The sequence below is a fragment of the Octodon degus genome, unplaced genomic scaffold (genome assembly GCF_000260255.1).
Source record: "Octodon degus isolate 3935 unplaced genomic scaffold, OctDeg1.0 scaffold00019, whole genome shotgun sequence".
NCBI lineage: Eukaryota > Metazoa > Chordata > Mammalia > Rodentia > Octodontidae > Octodon > Octodon degus.
This window is the reverse complement of record NW_004524595.1, coordinates 15478775-15499200: the sequence shown is the minus strand read 5'-3', so window position 1 is coordinate 15499200 and position 20426 is coordinate 15478775. Positions and strand designations below refer to the sequence as shown.

The 20426-nt window shown below is 47.3% G+C and overlaps 1 protein-coding gene across 1 annotated transcript in view; it reads left to right on the top strand.

Annotated features, from left to right (window-relative positions):
- Positions 1-6: 6 nt before the first annotated feature.
- Kcns3 (potassium voltage-gated channel modifier subfamily S member 3) overlaps positions 7-20426 on the top strand; it is a 64904-nt gene continuing 44484 nt past the window's right edge. Inside the window, exon 1 of the mRNA XM_004627487.3 lies at positions 7-311. The gene's annotated coding sequence lies outside the window, so the exon portion shown is untranslated. The remainder of the gene's footprint in view (positions 312-20426) is intronic.

The window sequence follows — 20426 nt, the reverse complement described above, 5'->3', positions numbered from 1 at the left end:
AACGACCCCTCAACTTCACCGCGCACTACACCTGGCGCTGCCGCGGTCCCACGTGGTCAGATCGCGGGCACCACCTCGGGGCGTCGCCGGTAGGGCTCTGCGTCCTCGGCTTGTGGCCCGCGTCCCTCCGGTCCCGCAGCCGCCGTCAGGTCGCCGGGCTCCGCCTGTTGCGCGGCCGGGGCTCGGCAATCGGCCGGAATCGGCTGGAAGAGGGCGCGTCGGGAGGCGGCTCCGCTCAGGGCATCCCCGGGGCGTTTCCAGCCGGGAAGCCCTTCCTTCCTTCCTCGAGAGGAGGCGCTTTCCTGGCAGATGTAAGTGCTTCCCGGGCCGCCTGCTCCGCCTCTTCGCTGTTCCCCTCCCTCCCTAGGCCGCCGCGGAGCCCGCGCCCCGCGACAGTTGCGGCAGGAAGGAGCGCGCCCAGCCTCGTCCGCAGCACTGGCCGGGCGGTGCGGGGTGCGGAGCTGCAGACCGCGCCGGTGCCGGTACCCGGGCTGAGGCCGGGGCCGGGGGCACCTCCTGCTCGCGCGCCTCTCTGGGCACCCGACCTCCCGAGGTACCCGGGCTGGCGATCCAGCAGAGCCGCCTGCAGGGGCCGCGCGAGCGGAGCCGCCTTTCGCATTGCGGAGCTCTCTCTCCTCCGCCCCTGTCGTCCGGGTGTCTCCCGTCCCGGCGGGGGCGTCCCGAGCCGTTAGCCTGATTGCACCTGCCCGGCACCGAGGGTTGAGAGTGGCGGAAAGCCATTTCCACCCTGGGGTGACCCTGGGGCCCGGTTCACCGAGGGCGCAAAGTGTGTGGCGTGTTCTTTGGTTCTCCTGTGTGGACTTGTGGTTCGCCGGAGGGAGGGAGGGAGACCAGACAGGTCGGAAAGCTTTCCCGTCCCTTGTCAGGGATTTGCTTAAACGATTTGCATAACCCTTCCAATAGAACTGCAGAAGTTAACTCAGTTGGCTACTCGCAAACCCTCAGGTAAACAGGAAGCAAGTCTGTTCCTGAACACCTGCCCTCTTGGCTGGAGGTGTGATCCTGGAGCTCTGCTGAGCCCTCAGGCTGGGGACGTGGAACCCTTGGCTTTGGGCTCCCTTTCGGTGCTCGATGGTGAACATCTTAAGCACATGGACTCATGCTTGGTGCGTGTGCAGCGAGTAGAAGATGAAATTTCCATTCCCAGGGAATCCTGTTCTTCCTTCTGTCAGGTTATTTCCACCTCCTGTTCTAATACTAAGTGTCTTATTTCAGGGTTGTAAGGTTGCCTGATGGGGCTCTGGTGGGAGTGATGCTGGGGTACCTAGGAACCCCGAGGCCAGAGCTTGTTGTGAAAATTCTCTAAGGCCTTGTGAGGTCTTCTCAGCTCAATCTGGTGACCAGACGCTTTATTTGACGGTGGGCCATGCCCTGCCTTGAGGGCTCCATGCAGTCTTTGCTGGTTCAGGAAACACTGAAAACATCGTGCTCTGAACCTCAGGGGGTTCTTCCCCTTCTCTCCTCTGCCTTCTTTTGGGAGTGCAGCCCTGGTGGTCTGTAGTGTGTTTTACCCTTCAGGTGACCCGTGCCCGAACACTGCCTCCTCTGTTCTTCCCCAGATCTCAGACTGCCCTATGCTTGGCATTTGGGGTTGGAATGTGTACTAGCTTTGAGAAAGCAGGCTCCTTGGGCTTCTGTTTTCTTTTCTTTTTTTTTTTCTCCTCTCTCTTTCTTTTTATGTAGCTATAATGCAGCGGCTGCCTGCAGTGTGGTGTATGCTAAGCTGAGCTAGGTAGTTTTCCAGGTAGCCCTTGGTCCTTGCAGCAACCCCTTGAAGAAGTGAGAATTGGGCCCCTTCCTGCAACGTTGATATGGAAACCCTGGGCTCATCCTGGGCCTCAAGGATGCCGAGGCAGTCCCAGTGGAGGTGGTCCTGTGAATCAGTGGCAGTGGCCACTGCTTATAGGGAGACATCAGGACAGCAGATGAGGGCCTAGGACCTGAGTTCCAGCTCTAATTTCTGCTTCTCTGTGCCTCTGACCCGACAGAGGTCACTTTGCTTTTCTGGGCCTTGTCTGTTTAATTATAAGGATCAGGGACTTGAATCTCTACTATCTCTAACCTTGCACTAGACACTAAAGCTAAAAACTTTTCCATGTATTAACTCATTTCAACCTGATGAGAGATGTGAGAGGTGAGTTTGTATTGTTATCTACTTTAGATGAGGAACAGAGATGGAGTAACTTACACACGGACACCTACTTAGGAAACCATGAAGCAGGGATACTGTCGAGCACTTAATGCTGTGAGTTTCACCCTTTTATACCTCCTATCTCCAACACTGTGCCTCTTGGTGGTAGGCTCTTGACTCAGTTTATTGACAGTAGCAGGGAGAGGTGGCCTGCAATTATCAAGTGACTTCCAGGATTCTGTTTCAGTCCTCCAGGAGCCCTGAGGTCTGTGTTAGAAAACTGTTCTCTCAGCCTCTTAAAGTCACCTGCTTCTGAATGGAATCCTGCCCAGCTTATTAGAAAGAAAGGAAGATCAAACCTAAAGATCACTGGCCAGGCTAACACTGCAGTTTCTACCAGAAAATGTGTTTATTAAATGAGGGACCTAGAAAACTCACAGGACACATTGCCTTAGAGTCTACTCTCTCACCAGCTGGACAGTGAACACTGTGTGTTTACCGTGTAGGTGCTAGGTGTGTGGTACTATAAGGACCCAGAAACTTTGAGGGGAGGCTTTAGGCTTGAACTTGTACTTTTGGAAACCCAAGAGAAAAAAGCACAAGACAGGGCATGCATGCAAAAAAAAAAAAAAAAAAAGACAGGGCATGCAAGTTGGGCATGGTGGTGTGTGCCTGGAATCAGCGTCGTTCTGGGAGGCAGAGGCAGGATGAAAAGCTGGAGCCCAGCTGGGGCAACTTAGTGCCTATCTCACAATAAAAATTAAAACAAGGACTGGGCATGTAGCTCAATGCGAAGGTCCTGGCTACAATCAATCCCCAGTACTGAAAGAAAAAACAAGATAATACAGATGCTAAATGTTTATTTCCTGATAAAAGTCAGGTGTGCTCACTCTCTTTGGATGCCTGCAGAGCCTTAGATTTTGAGGGGGAATAGTGTGTAAACATTGTCTGCAGTGATGCAAGTACTGAGTGATAAAAGGTTATGATTTGCTTGCTTTTAGCCAAGAGCATTGCATTTAAGCCATGGATGTTTATAGTTGCAAGCCTCAGTGTGGCTTGCTGAAGCTCCCAGTGAGTGATGTGGGCTGCTGGTTGTCTGCTGAGCCCCTTACTGCGAGTTCATCCAAATTTATTTAAGTGCCTTGTAAGGAGCAGTATGTGCAAGGCTGGTAGTGTGGATGGGAAAAGAAGTTACCAAGAGTCAAGCTAGATAGAAAAGTTAAGAGTTTACTGATTCATTGCAAAAGAATGCGAGCGAGTTCTAAGAGAGGACTGTGGTCAGGGTGGCAGATGGGACTTTATAAAAGTTTGAGGATAGGAGAGGGGATGAGTTGACTGAAAAAAATGTCCCTGGTGGCTTTCTTTGGGCTGGCACTCATCTCATGGGAACCCCTGTTTGTGTTGAGCTGCATAGGAAAGGAGCCTGTGTGGTGCGGCCCATTCTGCTGGTCCTTGTGGAAGGCTCTGCAGTCTGGGATTGAGAACTTCAGTGAGTATCAGGCATGAGACAAGGGTCTCAGAGGGATCAAGGCCTTTGGGAAGAGATACACACTTTTCTGTGTGCATAGTTTAGCTGTGCAGAAGGTTGTGCCAACTCAGGGGAAGCTGGCTGTAGGAGAGTCTAGAATTATGGTAACCGTAGAGCGAGTGTTCCCTGACGGCTCAGCCTTCCCACTAATGGCCAGTGGATAGAGGATGGAATACATACATGCAAACATCCATCAGTTAGGGAGGGCAGAAGTGTGGGAGAAGCTCCAGGAAGCCCTTGTTTTTTTTTCGGAACCGGGGATTGAACTCAGATCCTTGCATTTGCCAGTCAAGCGCTTATCCTACTGAGCCATCTCCCCGGCCCCAAGCCCTTGTTAAAGAAAAGACATTTCCTTCTGAGAGCTGGAAAGGATCCATTATGGAGAGGATGGAGAAGGAGAAGCCCAGGCTGAGGATTCTAGCAGGAGTGAGTATGGCACTTTGGGAGAGCTTGGGAGAACCTGGGGGGGGATGTTGGGAGACCTTGAGGGACTGTGGAGATGGTTGTAGCATAGTCTCAGGCCAAGTTCAGGGTCTTAGGGTCTATCCAGAAGGTGGTAGGAACAAGTTAATGGAGTTGCAGTAGAGGCACGTTGTGAACCTATTAATATTTACGTAGTCATTTTTCTGTAGCTTTATTCTGCATTTCAGTTAACTGGTCACCAGCTGCCATTCAAAAATATTAAGTGGAAAGTGCAGTGTCAATAGCTAAAGTACATCATTCTGAGTAGCAGGTGTAATCTCATGCTGTGCTCGCGTTTCTCAAGGGACACGATGCTCCCTCGGCCAGCGTGCCCGGGCTCAGTCTGCTGCTTGCCTGCTAGTGGGTTAACAGTGCCTGGGTTAGCAGATCAACAGCAGAGCTCTTGTGCACGCATGATCCTCAGTTTGCTGAGCACGGGCTCCAGAGCTCAGAAGGAGCGGTGATGGCAATTTAGATCTGCCAAAGAGAGGCTATGGAGTACATGGTGTAGTTGGAGATTATGGGCTGTATCTAAATTAAAATAAACTGATTATGGCAGGAGACACATCACCACAGATTCCCCTCAGGATGTTCCCCCTTGCTGCAGACACACCGATCTCATCTTTTGTGCCGCTTTCTGAAGCAGTTCTGGAAGTCCTCCGGCAGGGGTGTGCTTAGTCGTGTCGCTGTGGCTGCCTCAACGTGCTGGACTGATTCAACAGACCTTTCATGGTCACTTTGAATTTGGGGAGGATTCAGAAGTTGCCTGGTGCCGGATCCAGTGAGTTAGGTGGGTGAAGCCACAGTGTCATATTTTTACGAGCTTGCTGTTCTGTTTAAGGACATTTGGCAGCAGGATTCACAGTATTTTGGCCCACATCTTGTAAAAACGTAAAAGAAGACTTGTAGAACTGCTTCAGAGAGTAGCAAGAGCAATGGAGGAGTGTACTTAAAGTGAAGGGAGTGTTCTGAGGAAGAATAAAGGTGATGTGTATACTACTATAAAACATTTTTATTTTTATTTGTTAATTTTTTTTTTTTTTTCAGTACCAGGGATTGAACTCAGGGCCTATGCTTGCCAGGCAAGCACTTACTCTACTGAGCTATCTCCCCGGCCCATGTAATACATTTTTAAAATTTACACTTGTACTGTATATTTTGACCATCTCTAGCATTTTATTCTAGTGAAAAGTAAAAAGTACAGCAAAATACAAAGAACTTCCTTTAAGTGAGAAGGTGAAAGTGTACAGTAAGTTAGAGATAGCACATTCACATACTTTTTATTGCTTATATTGTTATAATTGTTCTATTTTAATTGTGTGTGTGTGTGTGTGTGTGTGTGTGTGTGCGCGCATGTGGCATTGGAATTGAACCCTCAACTTCACACTGAACTCCATCCTTAGGTCTCTGTTTAAAAATTTTTGAGACAGGCTCTTGGCGAATCACAGGTTGCTTAGACTGGCCTCAAACTGTGGTCCTCCTGCCTCATCCTCCCAGAGTGCTGGGATTCCAGGCATGTATCGCCACGCCCAATTTGTGTTGATATTTTCTTTTTGCCTAATTTATAAGTTAAACTTTTTCATAGGTATGAACGCATAAGAAAAACATAGTATATAGGTTAGTATATATGTGGGCTAGCACTTTGTGAGCTATCAGGCATCCGTCACAGGTCTTGGAACATATTCCTCGAGGCTAGGGATGTGGGGAAATACATGGTGAAGGGTGTGTGGAATAGACTGACAGGCGCAAGCATGGCACCTGGGAACTAACTTGTAGAAATGTCAGGGAGGTGAGACCTAAGGCCAGGGAGATGCAGAAGTGAAGGTGATCCATTGTGGCTCAGTTATTAAAGGGAGCCTCAGGCAGGATTGGGTCCATGTGGAAGGTGACTTTCACTGGGGTCAGTGGGCTGCACGCAACTCATTAGTAAATCAGCATTGTGCATCTGTGCACGTACTGTAGAGTTGCCTGGTATTAGCACTTCTAGCGCATTAGACATCTGAACATTATCAGGTAGCTTTGAGCATATTGCTTGTTTTTCCCTCTTGTCTTAGATCCTTCCTTCGTTGCTGGGATGAAATACCCGACACCTGCAACTTAAGGGAAGAGAGGTTTATGGAACGCAAGGTCTGTGCAGGTTTCAGCCCGTAGTCAGGGAGCTCCAGGGCAGGGTGGCACACGGCACAGGGACATTGCAGAGGAGAAACAGCTCATGGCATTGCGGTAGGACCTAGGGAGAGGTGAGGGGTGGTAGAGGGAGCCTGCGAAGCTGCAGGCCATGCCACCGGGAGCCACCTCCCCCTGTGCTGCGTTGGCTTCCAGATCCTGTTAGCTGTAACCACATCAATGCCTGATCCTCAGTCGAGCACTGGGCACCCAGGGCCCAGGCAGCTCCCGAAGCCCAGCTGTGAGTGCACGAGGCTTGGCGGATGTCTAGACAGAAGCCATGATGCCTGCACTGTTTCCCCAGTAGTCTAATGATTTTATGGTTTTTTTTTTTTTTAAACATGCAGTTATACTACAAGTGTGAGGGAGCCCTGGACATGGGCATAAGCCACTTTCTAGGTTTCCAGAGACTCGATCTGAGTCTTATTTCTGGTTTTTCTCAGATTATTGGGTTTCCTTATCACAGGGAACCTTGGCTCTGTGCCCACAAATGTCATGTAACCCAGGTAGATGTTATATAGGTGTAGGGAATGAGGGTGAAAGGGGCTATGGGACTGAAAGTTGTTGGGAAGAGCAGTCGAGTCACTTACTGCTTCTAGAACACTCAGACAGTTTCTAGTGTTCAGAGAGTCAGAAACAGCAGGATCTGTAAGGCTGCAGGAAGTGATTGGCTTACAGTTATGGAGGCTGCAGGCCACTGTTCTGCAGGGTGGGCTGGCAGGCTGGAAACCCAGGAGGGCCACGGCTCTGTCGGAGGTCTGGAGCTTGGTCTGCTGTGGACTAGAATGCTAGTGCTCTGGTGGGGTCCAGAGACAGCCTGATGGAGAACACTCCAGGCTGTGTTCCATTCACGCTTTCAGCTGATTGGAGGAGGCCCACCCACGTTATGCATAGGCCTACTTTACTCACAGTTTACCAGTTGAAATGTTAATTGCATACATAACGCCCCCAAAGAAACACCCAAAGTTAGGTTTGATTTAAACTTCTGGACACTCAGCCAAGTTGAAATATAAAATTAAGTATCGCAAACCTGTAGCAGAATATGCTGACCCAAAGGTCGGTAACAGCCAGAATCCAGGCATGGTAGTGCACACCTGTAGTCCCAGCACCACGGGAAGCTGAGGAAGGAGGAGAGAAAGTTGAAGCCCAGTCTGGGCAACTTGGGGTGTTAGCAAGATCCTGTTCCACAAAAATACATAAATTAAAAAAAAAAAAAGGGGGTGGGTGTAGTTCATTACAAAGGTCCTGGATTTTTTTTTTTTTTTTTTTGTATTTTAGGGAAGGGTCTACAGGGTGTTCAGAGTCTCACTACTAGATCAAACTTGTAATGATTCTCCTTTTACAGCCTCCCAAGTGCTGGCATTACAGGCGCGCACCACCACACCCAGTCTCAGTTGCCGTCACAGCGCACCCTAGGGATAGGACAAAGGTCCTGGTTTTAATAGTCTGCAGTGTCAAAACAAAACATAACAAAATAGTAATGAATGTTACAGCATGAGGGGCTTTAGAGAAAGGTAAGTGTACCAAGTGACTATTTTATATTGCAGGGCATACGGAGTGAGCAAAACAGAACTAGAGAGTTGAAAGTTACTCCAAGAGTCAGTGAAGCAATTTGCTGCCTGGAGAGTCTTTTGCAAATGGCCGGGGAACCTAGAGAACAGGGTGTGTGTGGTTAGGATGTGTTATGCATAGGTTATTCCCCGAGAGGAAGGTAGTCAGTGTGTACTACAAATGTGTGCCAATAAAAATAAAAATTGAAAGAAAAGAAGAAATACTTCATAATGAGAGGAAAATGGCAGAGTGGTGATTGGTAGAAAAATTTAACCTCTCTGGAATTGAGAATCTGGATGCTGAAAAGTAACAGTTTATGGAAGAAAAGGAGAAGCAGAACACCAGGGATTGGAGAGGAACTGACGGAAAAAGTTAGAAGCTACGAGAGAAGATGCAAAGGCAGCCCAAGGAAACAGTCTGGATTCTTCCCTCCAAGCTCATGGGGAGGAGAACAAGGCCTCCTAAATGTAAGGGATGTGCATGGGGCTGGGGGATCCAGGAGGCAGGAGGAGAGCCAGGCTTTTTGAACTGCGGAAAGAGTGCAGGGTCACATGCAGGAGAGGGGTTCTCATGCGGGCACTTGTCATTTCACCAGAGAGTGCTCAGGTCATTGTGGGTGTAATTTTGGGGAGGGGTTGAGTATGTAAGGCTGGGAGTCAGAAAATCTGAAAAATAACTTCACCTCAGGGCTACCAGAGTTGCCCTCCATCAGCAACTGGGTGAGAGGCAGCCACAGGAGCAGGCACCACAGGGATTGGGCTAGGAGGACATCCCTAAGAAGTTTATAGTCAGGCCCAGAAGAACGTGGGCTTCACTCCCCATGATGAAGAGCCAGACTTAGCTTGAGCGGCACTCAGAAACAGGTGGGTTTGAAAGTGCCAGCCAGCATTGAGTCCTCAAACCTTGCCCTACTGCCTCCATCCAGCCCTGGTCTGAGGTCTGCCTGCCTTCCCTAGTCACCAGCATGAGCAGTGACACATCCAGGCAGGACATGGCCACAGCCCAGAGGGAAAAGGGGGTCTCTGGATAGGGAGTGCACCTCACATGCCCACAGGCCATAAGGCTGGGCAGAGATAGCATGCTCAATGGCCTCCGGCGCTGCAGATTCTAGAAGGAAATGATGCCTTTTTCAAAAATACAGAGAAAAAATTTTCTCTGTTTTGGAATTCTTATTTTCTCATTCCTTTGTCCCTTTTAGTTTTCCTATTTTTTTTTAAACTATCCATATATTTCTTTTTTCTTCATGTTTTTCTTTTATCTTCTATTTTTTTTTTCCCCATTAGTCTCTTAGCTACTTTCTTGTTGCCAGGACAAAATACTGGACACCGACCAGTTAAAGGAGGAAAGGTTTATGTTTAGCTCACAGTTTGCAGAGGCTTCAGGCCATAGTTGGGTGGCTCCAAGGCAGGGCAACGGGACAGAGGGGCGTCATGGAGGAGAAACGGTACATGGCATAGCAGGCAGGAGTCCGAGGGGGACTTCTTCTTTCCCTTTTCATCCCATCGGGGCTATAAGCCCATTGGATGGTGCCACTCAGGCTCAGGGTGGCTCCTCTCTCTTCAGTGCATTATCACCCAGAGCTACACTAAACAAATCAGTAGCCTAATCTAGTCAGACACCCATAATCAGTCACTGCCACAAGCCTCACCTAGGAGCACGTGAAGTTTTAGGAGAATGTCTAGGTATAAACCATAACAGATAACTTCATCTAATTCTGTAACTGTTCTTCTAGTCCATAATAGAAGTCTTTGTCTGACTTTTCTCTTTACCTCCTATTATTTAAATTTTCAAAATTCTCTCTGTGCATTCTCCCGTTCTCCACTCCCTCCAACTTTAATATATTCCCACAAACTTGAACTATCAGGGGAACATGCATGCATTAGATAAAGGTATCTGTTGTGGTTTATTTACCTAGACGTTCTCCTAAAACTTCACGAGCTCCTAGGGGAGGCTTGTGGGAGTGACTGATTATGGGTGTCTGACTGGATTAGGCTACTGATTTGTTGTTCAGTGCAGCTCTGGGTGACACCATCGTCAGGCAGCTTGTAACAGTGATTTTATAAGAAGTGTAGCCATGCGTGGGACAGTCATGAGTGCATCGTTGGTGGCTAAAGCTTCCCAGCAGCGAGACATACAAATTGTGGCACTATTGTGAAAATGTCAACAGTATAACCATTAAGCTTTATTAGCTTTTAGGTAGTTAACTCTGTGTTACTACTCTTGAATTGTTTTCTATCATTAATGAAGGTATAGTTGTTGCTTTTAGTAGGTATGTGAACAAACGACTTATCAAAGAGCTTTTTCTTTGAAAGAATAAACTAAATAAACCCTTAGCCAACCTTACAAAAAAAAGGAGAAGACCCAATCAGTGCAATTAGACATGAAGAAGGTGAAAGCACAACTAATTCTGCTGAAATCTAGATTATTATCTGTTTTGAGCATGTGTTAGTTACCTTTCTCTCGTTGTTGGGACAAAATAGCTGACACCCGAAATTAAGGAAGGAACAGTTTGCTTAGCTCACAGTTTGTGGAGGTTTCAATTTGTAATCAGCTGGCTCCCACGCAGGGTGGCGTGGTGAGGGCAACAGTTTAGGCGGGCAGAAGACAGCAGAAGCAGCAAGAGCGAAAAAGCGGGGAGAGCAAACCTCTTTTCAGCTCCCTTCTATTGTAAGCAGGCTGCCCACCCTTGGGTGAGTGTAGCTCTAGTATCATCTCCATGCCCTCCTCTTGCACATGCTGAGGATGTTTATGAAGTGAGATCCGTGTCTCCCTCTGAGTCATGTAGTGAAATTTCTAAACTTCTCAAGTTGGTGCAAGCAACAAACAACATCCTGGAGCCTCAGAGCATGTCCTCTACACCCTAGAATGTACAACTTTAGTTAAGCTTCTGTACTGCCCAAGTAGATACAATATATCAACCAGTACAGAACACTTGTACTCAAATGAAATGGAGAAATCACAAGAAATGGATAGGCTCACATACAAATATGAACTACCGAAGCTGAACCAAGAAAACTTAAAACCCCTGTATAATCCAATGTCAGGCAATGAGATTGCAGAAGTAATAATAATAATGTCCTTAAAATTAGGAGAACCCAGGCCCCGATCGATTCATTGCAAATTCTATAAGAACTTTAGGAAAGACCTAGAGCCAATACTCCACAAACTTGTTAATGAAATTGAAAGAGAAGGAGCACTCGTGAAGCATCCCTGGAGGTTAGCATTAGCCTGATTCCAAAACCAGAAAAGGACTCAACCAAGAAAGAGAACTGCAGGCCATTTTCTGTAATGAACATATACAAAAATCCTCAACAAGATACTGGCAAACAAAATGCAGCAGATCATCAGAAATATTATGCACCAAATAAGCTTCATGCCAGCAAAAATGGATCAACGTATGTAAATCAGTAGATGTAATACATCACATAAATGGAAGGACAGAACCACATGATCATCTCAATAGGTACAGAGAAAGCTTTTCTCAAAATCTGACGTCCATTCAGGATAAAATCCTTAAAGAAAATAGGCATAGAAGGACCTTATCACAATCTGATGAAAGTCATTTGGGACAGATAATGGCCAACATCATGTTAAATGGACAGAAGCTGAGAGCCTTCTCCCCAAAACCTGAATCAAGACAAGGATGTGTGCTATCAACAATACTATTCAATGTATTTTGTAAATTATTAGCTAGCATAATTAGGCAAGAGGAAGAAATAAAAGGAATATGATAGGAAAGGAAGGAGTCAAGTTTTCACTGTTTACAGATGACATGAACCTCTACATAGAAAATCCAGAATTCCACCAAAAGACTCCTAGAATCAGCAGCCAAATTCATTAGTGCATCAAGTACAAAGAGAGCTATATCTCTGACCAACATACAAAATTAGTAACATTCTTGTACGCTGATAATAACCTCACTGAGGAAGAAATTAGGAAAACAGTGCCTTATATAATAGCATGAAGAAAAATTAAATACCTAGGAAATAACCTAAGGGAGTGAAAGACTTCTCCAACAAAAACTGTGGTGCTCTGAAAAAGCAGATCAAAGACCATATCAGAAAATGGAAAAATAACCAGTCAGAGTCAGTGTTGTGAAAATGGCCATTCAGGGGCCGGGGAGATAGTTCAGTAGAATAAGCACTTTCCTGGCAAGTGCAAGGTCCTGAGTTCAATACCCAGTATCACACACACACACAAAAAAAAGTAGAAAATGGCCTTCCTTCCACAGCTAGATATATAAATTTATGTCAGTCTAGAGCAAAATACCATTAGCATTCATCACAGAATTAGAGAAGACAGTCCTCAAATTTATATTGAATGAGAAGAGATCCAGAAGAGCAAAAGCAATCCTGGGTAGTAGGCACAAGGCAATTGCAATTCTAGATTTCAAGTTACAATTCTAGATTACAAAGCTACAGTGACAAAAACAGCATGGTACTGGCAAAACTCCCCCGGACTTTTGGACCAGTGGAACACACTAGAGTCTGTAGAAGGAACTCCAAGTGCATTCAGCTACCTCCTTGTTGACAGAGGAGCTAAAAACTGATGCTGTGGGGAAAGATAGCCTTTCTTGCAGAGGGTGCTGAGAAAACTGGTTGTCTGTATGCTGGAGGTTGAACCCAGAGCCATGTCTGTCACTGTATACTAAACTAAAATCCAAATGGATCAAAGATATAAATATTAAAACAAACTTTTTATTTGCCAGAATATAAAATAGGTAAAACTCTTGAAGGTTTAGACATAGACACAGATTTTCTGTTGTTTATTTGTTTGTTCTGGTATTGGGAATTGAACTCAGACTTTGTGCTTGCCAGGCAGGCACTGTGCTGCTGAGCTATATCCCTAATCCTGAACAGGATTTTCTTAACAGAACCCCAGTTACACAAGAGATGACATTAAGAATCCAGTGGGATCATGCCAAGTTGGCTTCTGTACAGCAAAGAAACAGAGTGAAGAGACAACCTACAGAAAGAGAAGAAAAGTTTGCCAGCTACTCCTCAGACAGAGGACTAATGTCTAGAATTTAGGAAGTACTAAAAAATAATGGCCATCCCTCAAATAGAAGAGCCAGTCAAAAAGTAGGTAACTGTAAGGTGCAGACAATGCTTGGAAGGAGAAATACAAGTGACTGACAAGCGCATGAAGAGATGCTCACCGTCTCTGACCATTAGAAAATACAAATAAAAACAACACTGAGATCCACTGCACTCCAGGAAGTTGGCTGTCAGCAGGAAGCCAGATCATGGGGAAGAAAGGAGCTGTGTTCACTGTTGCTGGTAATACAAGCCTGTACAGCCATTACAGAGATTCTTCAAAACACTATGGAGATTCTTCAAAACCCTAAAACTAGAAATTCCATTTAACCCAGGTATTCCCCTCTAGGTATCCTCCTACTAGAGTTAAAGACGTCATAATACAGTGATGCATGCAAATCCTGGTTTATAGCAGCTTGGAAGCAGCATATGTGTTCATCAGTGCATGATTGGGTAAAATAATTTGTGGTGTAAATATACAGTGGAGTACTATTCTGCCATTAAGAAGGATCAATTTGAATTATTTGTAGGAGAATGGATACATAATGTTAAGTGAAATAAGCCAGACACACAAGCTCAAATATCACATTGTTTCTTTTGTATGAGAGACCCAAATATAAGACCAAAATAAAAGATAGATAATAGAAAAAAAGGAGGTGGAGGGAGAGGGGTTAGGGAGGGGAAGGTAAAATGATTTAAGATGTTATGTACAACATACCAACTCATGACAAATGTAATTATTGTGTTCTGAAAATGTATTATAAAGAAGCAAACAAAGAAGAAAATACATAAGCAAAAACAAAACAAAACAAAAAAGAGACTTCTTTCAATAATGTGGTCAATTCTGGAAAATCATTTGTGTATTGAAATAAAAGAATACCAGCAGGCTGAACTGTTGGGTTTGAATGTTTGCTCTTAAGCTGTCCTTCCACCCTGTTGGTGTGCCAAGGTGAGCCTGGGCACTTTCCCAGCTCTCTGCCTGAGGTAGAAATACAGTTGGCCGGAGGACCTGGGAGATGCTGTCGTGGTTAAAGACTGTGGTTTGTAAGTTTGGGCAGAGCGTATGCCTGGGTTTTGGCACGAGGTTTGGCACTGTTGCCTTTGAGGTTAGTCAATTGCCCCTCAGCAGTGTGCCTCTCGTGGGTTTCTAAGATCCAAGTTTTGCAGTGTGGGAACTTCCAGAGGCCACTGAAAGTCCTGCCCAGGCCGCAGCCCCAGACATTGGCTAGCTTCCATTGAGGCTGTAGATGCACTTCAGGGCCACACTCCCCTCTGCAGAGCTGTCCTCTCTGGGCTAAAAGTGAAGGAGGACACGACATGTGCCATTGTCTGTCTGTGTTGTCCATCTGTTTGGTGAAGTGTAAAAGGTACCAGTGTCTCCACACACTCATCGTTGCAAGTCTTAGAAGGTTGGCTTTTGAAGAAGGGAAAATTGGGGTTCTCATGAGTGTTAATAAAAAGGAACTCAGCCTTTGGCTGGGCCCCCAGCCTGTAGATGTAGCCAGAGGTCGGAGGCCGGTGTGTGGTGTCTTTTGGACATGACACTGAGTTGTCTGCCTCTAGTTCCTCCAGAATTAAATTTTGGAAGTTGTTACAGGCTTTGCATTCTCATTTGGTATCTTCTACACAGAATTTTGAGTAAAAGATGCACAGTTATGTCATGCAGCCCTAACCTCTAATCGGTTAGTGCTTCTTGCCACTTATCCCTCTCACCCACCTCATTGGGTTGACGTGTAAGCAAGCCCTATGTTATGAGCCCTCACCGGTCAGGTAGTGCAAACAGCTTGGGAGGAATTCCCAGGCCACATCCCTGGAGCCTCAGGTTAGGTTTTTATTCACCTCAGAGAAGCAGATGTAAATTACAAGAATGGGCAGTGTGGTGGCTTTGCTTCAGGGACCTACGCAACATGGGGCTGGAGGGAGGAGGTGCGAGTGCTCTCTTGCAGCAGGACTGCTGCTTGCCTGGCACACTGTCTAGACAAACCCCAGCCCAGGGATAGAGTGCTTCTTGGTGTGGACTGCTCAGCTGCCTGGACCCTGCAGGGAAGCTGCAGGGAAGGGCACCCTAGGAATTTTCCAGAGCTCTGTAATGAACAGCAACAGGCCCCTGAGCGCTGTTAGGGCTGACTTCTGAAACTTCCCTGGCGATAGAGGTGAAACTTGAATTTTCTGTGTTAAACTAACTCAGGCAGCAAACTCAGAGATGTGGAGCCTTGGTGCAGGTGAGGTCAAAGACGTGTTTTACTGCAAGGACGTGGAGCTTGTTTTTGCAAGCATGTGTTCATATTAACTATGGAGTGAGGGTTTTCTTGTGCAAAAGGAAACCTTGCACCTGCCCAGAGCTGATGGCTGATGGCACAGCTGCTTCGTGCAGCGGGGCCTCATGCTGTCTGGGCTGCTGCTGCTTGCTTGGCCTGTTTGATCTTGGTCTTCCTTATGGGAAGCTTGGTGGTACAGAGTGATGTAGGTGCACTTCGGAAATGGTTTGGAGAAAAGAGAAGTGTAAGGATTCATTTTAATAAATCAAACTGAAAGCATTGACTTGTACTACCTAGGGAGCTCATTATTTTATAATTATGTATTTTTTCATATTCATGAAGTATAGAATTAGTCATGGCAGAGAGTTCTGGGTGAAGCATTTGGAAAGAAGCCTCCCAAGATGGCTTCTGGGAACTGGATGTGGATTTTTGTGTAGGATAAACGCATTTTTCTCCTACCTTCCAAATAAGAGATTCTAACTCCCTACCAGCCATCATATTTATTTTGTTGTATTTTTGAAGACTTTGAGTAAAACTTTTCCCCCATCAAATAGAAGGTGCGGCAACTTGTGATAGCAAAGCACACTTGGCGCTCTAAGAGTTTCTCTGTAAACACACTGAGGATTTATGGTTTGGCAGGAGCACTGTTTTCCAGCAGGAATGAACGCTTTTCTGAAATCCTTGGGAAATGCCTTAACATGGGAGCTGCTCCCTTGGGGGCGGCAGGGGGATGTGGTGCCACGGTTTGTGTGTGTCTCCAAAATGCATGTGTTCCATTTTTATTTGCAATTGTGAAGATCTGCAGAGGGTGGGAAACATGACCGTCGTGTGTGGGTGAGTTACAGTTGGAGGCGAGGTTTTGGGAGGTAACTCAAGGTAGATAAGAGTCCTGCGGTGGCTCCTGATGGCATCAGGGGCTATGTGCAAGGAGAAGAGAGACCAGGCTGCACTCTTCCTGTCTCCACGGGATGCCCCCATGGTGTTGTGCAGCAAGAAGACAAGAGGAGAATAGCATGCTCTTAGACTTCCCAGTCTCCAGAACTGCTGGCTACATAACCGTCTCTTGTTTAACCACTAAGCCTCGGCTGTCTTGTCATAACAGTGCTAAGGACTAGGCTAGCTTAGGCAGGCATCCTGGCTAGTGTGGGCAGATGCCTCCTGAGCAGTCTTTTCCACTCCACTCCGCTCTGTTGCTGTTGGTAAAGGGAGGCTGGGGACACCTGGGAGGGTGGGTGGAGCAGGGTGACCATTGGGCAGGTGTGAATGTTCTTGTTTTTCCTTCTGTCCTGTCTGGGGTGTGGAGCTGCTGAAGCTGTGCCCAGGGCGCTGCTGTGCCTGATCTCCTGTTTGGAGAAGGCTCTCTGGCCTTGGCGAGAATGGAGACAACGACATCACTGGTTCACCTGTGGGGGGACTTTAATTCTCTTTCTCTCTTGTTTTAAAATTAAGAGTAGAGAATTCTTGGGGCAGTTCGAGTGGCGCTTCTGGTGGCGCCTAGTTTCCGTGGGTGCTCAGCCTTCCTCCTCTGAATGTTGCCTTGGTGGCCAGTGGCTGCCAAGGTGTCCTCAGGGGCTCCTCCAGCCCAATGCTTCTTGTCCTGCCCTGTGCAGCTGTTGTGTGGGAGGGGGTGGACTCAGCTGGTGCATGTCCCCGTCTATCCAGCGACGTCCAGCTCTCCACAGGCCATGCTCCAGCAGGGACCTCCAGCCCTCTGTCTTATTTTGGAGGGTCCTGTGGCCTTGTGAAAGAACTGTTGGTTGGAGCCAGCCATCACCAGTTGTGCCTATGTGCAAAGGACCCTGCTAGATGTAGAGAGCGTCTGAGGGACTTACTTGACACCAGAGTTGAATCTCTTAGCTTTTCCTGCCTGGTTGGAAAGGGGGTGGGGGGTGGGGAGAGCACAGTGTGTTCTGGGCAGAAACAGAGCCCGAAATATCTGAAAGGCCAGAGAAATGAGGTTTCTGCAGGCTGCCTTCCCTGCTTCTTCCTATTGCTCCTTTGTCTACTTGAGTGGTTCAATTGGCATCAAGTGGGCCCGCTCTTTTTGTACTTAGGATTACAGCTCTTACTTGGATAACACTTAGGGCTCCTGCAGTATTTAGTGACAAAAATAGTAAACATGATGTAGTGTGTATAGAATGCCCCAGATGCTGCTTTGATTGTGGTATTTGTGTTCCCCCTTTGTTCTCTGTAACCACATTGGAGGTAGTATGCTGTCATCTTGTCTTGCATGCAGTGGTGATTACAGCACCTCCACTGTCTCTCTGTCCAGGCGTCCACTCATCTGTCTACTACAGGTAGGTAGGAAGACCCCGGGAAGAAGTTGGTGGTAACTCAGCCACTCCATTGGAAGGGACTGGCTAGGAGTCACCTCTCAGCCCCTCATGCACGAGGGACCTAAAGACCAGCCCTGCTTCTGGGCTGGGGTGTGTTTACCTCTGTGCTCAGTGTTCTGATTGCAGGATGGGCATGGGCAAAGCTTGTGCCCATCGAAGTGCAGGATACAGTGACGTCATTCTCATAGAGCCAGGAACCAAGTAAGGAGTACATGAAAGCCTTCAAGCAAAATTATTTTGAGGCAGACACTGCCAAGAAGGCTGGTCACACGTATTTATAGAGGCAAACACAGAAACTGTGGGGACTCTGTTGCTTGTGCTCTGTGGGTGTGTTGTAGGTCCTCAAAGAGAAGACCTGAGGTAAAGTCATTCCTATCATCCGTGAAAATTTAGAACAAGAAAGTGAGTTATAGTGTGATCTAGGGGTGAGACATGGTGTGGAAGGGCAGGCAGCAGGACAGACAGGACCCCACCGCCGGGCCTTGGTGGGCTCAGAACTGCCACCTCTACTTCCTACTCAGCCGATGTGAGCCTTAAAGCATTAAGTGTCCTCATGCATCAGGGGTGACTTGTAATAGTGTCTGTCTCACAGGTTGATCTGGGGACTCAGGAATAGCACCCTTCATTCATGTGTTCAGTACTTCTTGCTGTACATTGAGGATGCAAAGATTAAGCAAAACAAGGCCCTACTTGCGCAGAGTGCGCAGTGTGGTGTGAGGTCAGCAAGTCAATACTTCGTGGCAGCTGAGCAAGTGCCTCTGATGGGGAAGAGGGAAGGGGAAGGGGAGGGGCCTGGGGTCAGTGGAATATGGTGGTCTCATCTTGAAGAGCGTTCTGAGCAGGGGAACGAGTGTGGAGAAGTTCACTCTCCTCCCAAGCCACATCCCCAGCCCTTTTTCTTGCTTGAGATAGGTCACTCCAAATTGCCTAGACTGGCCTTGACTTTTCCAACTTCCTGTCTTGTCTGCTGAGCATCTGGGATTACAGGAGTATGTCACTGCTCCGAGCTGGAGAATTTCAAGTGTTTCCATATGGTTCTAGGATCTGAGCTGGGTTGAGGTAGGTAAGGAAAATGCTCAAGCAAGAACTAACATTTAATTGATCAGTTACTGTGTCCCAAGTACGGTGAGCTGTATTTGTAGCATTTCATTTTTAATCTAAATATGCAGTATTTATTATCCATGTCCATGCTTCAAAAATGAGTAAACTGAGGCTCAGAGAAGCTAAAGAAATTGTGGAAGATCACATAGCCAGTGGCCATGGAGCTGGAATTCCCGTTAGAGCTCTCTGGATCCGGGCTTTATCCCGAAGGTCCAGGGGGCCACAGAGGACTCAAACCTGGTGTCTGAAGGAGGTGAAGCAATCCAAGTTTGGAGGAAACTTCAGCTTAGTATGCAGGGGAGAAAGGGGTGGAAGATGGAGAGAGGGCCTGAGGCGGGCACACAGCTAGAATACCTGGCATCTATCAGAAGTAAAGCAGAGGAAGAGGGATGGAGGGACAGGAGAGGAGGGCATAGGAAGGACCCTGGGGACACTTTTTGCCTGTCCTTGGCCTGGCTGGTGCTGGCAGCTGTGTGTGATGGGGAAGTGGGCAGTGATGGGTCTGCAGTGTCCGGCTGGTGTGTCAGCAGGGTAGGGACATTTGAGTGTGCTCGTGCCAGGACCCTGGGACTTTCAAGTGGGTCTGGGTAGAGTCCTGAAGGTTGGATGCAGAGCTGGGCTAGATCACAGTGAGCTATGTAGACGACCCGCTGGGGTTAGAGGACCCTGGCCAGGAATGACAGAGGGACAAGGTGGTCTGGGAAGGGGCCAGGTGGATATAGAGATGACAACCTGCTGTCCTGCAGGTTGTATTTGGGTGTGAATTTCTTTCGCTTACTTACAGTATTGAAATATAAAAAACAGTAGTTGCTAACATTTAAAAATTTAGGCGGGGTTTTCATAAAAATAAGCTGCGAAACACTTGGACCAGCTTCACACAAGGAATGTAAACATTCTCTACTGCAAACACACACTAATAGTTAAAAAAAAAACAAAAAACTTTGTGGGTGTTGTGGACAAGTTGGGTGACCCGGTCACCTGAGAGCCAGAAGAACTAGTCAGTCGGCTGGCCCGGTGCCTTTTTCTTCTCGTTTTCAGCATCTGTTTGGCTTGTGAAGGTCTGCAGTGCAGGCTGAAGGTTTGGGCCAAGGAAGTAGAATTCTCTAAGATACAGCAACAGTGTAATCAGAGAAGTGGGGAAAGCAGGAGAGAGTGGCCAGGTGGGACAGGCGGGACAGGTGCAGACTGTAGGTGCCTCTGCCACATGCCTGGTACAGGAAAGGGCCAGGTGCCAGAGAAGGTAACCAGAGAGCTGTGTTACAGCCCGAATGTGAGGCTGGGGTGCTTTATTTAGTGTTAGCTGTTGACGTGTGAATGACGAGCACTTCGGTATTAGGATGTACGAGATATAAAATAGAACTCTCTTCATGTGTCTCTGACTTTCATTTTATAAGAACTACTAGGAGTCCAGTTTGTGCTTGTTAAAACCTCCAGGTTGCAGAATGGATCAAGGCGTTTTTCTGTGTGTTTGTGAAGGCTGCTCCGCCGGCCTTGTCTTAGCCTCCTTGAATGCGTGCTGTGCTGTGGTGAGCTCCGACCCTGCAGTGGGCTGGTTGTGTTGCAGCCGGCAGGTGAGGCTGAGCAGCAGCTAAGTGGTGCTGCGTTTGCTGCCAACACTCACCGGAGCAGAGCCCTGCCGGGGCCATGGAGGCTGCTGCTGGGGGAGCTTGCGTGAGCACCACGTCCTGCCAGTGTGGGCCAGTGGGCTTGTGCCAGCTCCATACCACATCCCTATTTCCCCTATTTAACTTTTTTTTTTCTACAGTTTTATTGATAAACATATAGCAATGAGACAGTTTCAAATCAAATCGGAAGTACAGTTTCAACAAATAATAC